Source organism: Vicia villosa, unplaced genomic scaffold (genome assembly GCF_029867415.1).
Source record: "Vicia villosa cultivar HV-30 ecotype Madison, WI unplaced genomic scaffold, Vvil1.0 ctg.005754F_1_1, whole genome shotgun sequence".
Classification (NCBI taxonomy): domain Eukaryota; kingdom Viridiplantae; phylum Streptophyta; class Magnoliopsida; order Fabales; family Fabaceae; genus Vicia; species Vicia villosa.
In genome coordinates, this window is record NW_026706674.1 from 75,042 (window position 1) to 77,263 (window position 2,222).

General features: G+C 37.8%; 1 long non-coding RNA gene across 1 annotated transcript; it reads right to left on the bottom strand.

Annotated features, from left to right (window-relative positions):
• Nucleotides 1–1,450: 1,450 nt before the first annotated feature.
• Nucleotides 1,451–1,947, bottom strand: LOC131642746 (uncharacterized). The gene is made up of 2 exons (XR_009295986.1): nucleotides 1,740–1,947; nucleotides 1,451–1,655 (listed from the first exon to the last, which is right to left on the bottom strand). It is a non-coding gene; the product is annotated as an uncharacterized LOC131642746 (long non-coding RNA).
• Between the last annotated feature and the right edge of the window lie 275 nt (nucleotides 1,948–2,222).

The window sequence follows — 2,222 nt, forward strand, 5'->3', positions numbered from 1 at the left end:
AACGGACTAACGGTTAAAAAGTTATGCATCTTTGAACTTTTTAAAATGTCCCAAACATCAACAGCATGCGGCGCCAGCTTGGTTCATGGCGCGAACTGAGTGTCCCAAAAATCCTTGGCTCTCTGCCAAGCTATTCGCGGCGCAAACATTTGCACGCGGCACGAAACGAGAAAAAGTTACGCCTTCGCGGCGCCAAGACGGGTACGCGGCGAGACCTGTGCGTATCACTACATCCTGGCATTCTGCCCACCTGTTCGCGGCGCCAACCCTATGCACGCGGCGCCAACCGGCGATTTCAGAAACCCCAACCTGCAGAAAACAGCATTCTACACATCCCAAATGCCCTCAAAATCACACCAGTACGAGTTTCGGAAAATGAACCACACATACAACACAAATTGCACATTAGTATACACAATTCAAGCATCAATTGACATCATAACATCATACACATCATGGATTCAAAAAAGGATTAAAAGTCACACAAATTAACCCAATCCCTAAACCTATCATATGACTCAATTGATACGAATTCTACATCTATTCTATGCTATTAACCCCTAACCCGATAATAGATGATAATCAGATAAGTCCCCCCTTACCTTAGCCAAATTCTTGAACTCTTCCCCTTTCTCTGCTTCTGCACTTTCACGTTCTTCCTCTCTTCTCCTCTTCTGCTCTTTTCACGTTCTTTCTCTAATTTTCTTCTTTTCCTTCTTTTATGAAAAATAATAAAATTTAGTAAAAAGGTCGTGTGACTAACACCCCTCCTTTTACTAACACTACCTCGACCCAACTCTCACTACAACACAGAAGGGCTTTAAAAGCGCTTTTTTTGGCCTTTAACAGCGCTTTAAAGCGCTGCCAAAGCCAGCGCTGGCGTAGGCTACGAAAGCGCTTCTAAAAGCGCTCTGGTAGACCCCCCTATGAGAGCGCTTTTTCCAAAAAAAGCGCTCTGGTAGACCCCCCCTATAAGAGCGCTTTTTCTGGAAAAAGCGCTCTTATAGGGGGGTCTACCAGAGCGCTTTTTCTGGAAAAAGCGCTCTGGTAGCCCCCCCTACTAGAGCGCTTTTCCAAAAGCGCTTTGGTAGGTTGCTTTTTTTTTTTTTTGATCTTTGGCAGCGCTTTTTGTAACAAAGCGCTTTAGTAGGGGGACCTTTAAGAGCGCTTTTTAAAAGCGCTGTCGTTGCTAAATGAGATATTTTAAAGTGCAGCCTATAATTTCAGCCTCCCAGATCGACCTGTAATATTTTCGACCTGTAATATTTTCAACCTGTAATATTTTCGACCTGTAATATATTTTCAACCTGTAATATTTTCGACCAGTAATATATTTTCGACGATATACTTTCAACCATAGGTAGGACTATATATATACTAATATAGTACCATTATAATATCCAAAATTATATATATACATCATTATGTCAATCAAACTAAATCTCTAACATCAACAATATTATACTTCAAATATTAATTGGCAACAATATGAACAAAGTTAGTAACCATATATTCTGGAGTACTATAATATTCTCTTCAAATCGACACAAATCCTACTACATGAATAGCTGATGAATATAAAATTGACACAATTCCTCTTTGATTTCTTCCAACTTAAGTTTCGGGTAAGAAGCAGCACGGAATTCGTCAAAGTACTACAGAATAAAAACATAATATGAATGATTTAGTTAAATGTAATAAATTATAAGAAGTTATCTAATTAAGTTATAAATCCATACCGTGATTGGAATCTCTAATTGATTCATTTGAAGGATTTCTTTCATAAACCTCAAAACAAAGTATCCGCAGTCTGAACTGTTCCGCTGTATCGGACACTACATAGAAAACAAATAAGAATTTATAGTTGTCTTGTTTTATCAAGTAGCATAAATATTATAAGCAAAATTGTGAAAAATAATGTACCTGCACTTTGATCCAAGTAATGTTGTTTGATTTAGTCCGGGATACCTGTGCGTCTCGTTGACTTCGGAACACTTGTATTGATCTAACAAAAATATAAAAGCATATATTTAGATCAATCTCACAAATAATTAAATATATAAATATACAAGAATATTTAGAACGATCCCACTTACAAATCAATAATTTCCTTCATAGCCGGATAATTGCTCCACTCACCATCTACCGAATTCATAAAATATACAACTTCTCTTATCGGGTTGATAGCAAGCAACAACCAGTGTGCTCTATAAATTAAAACA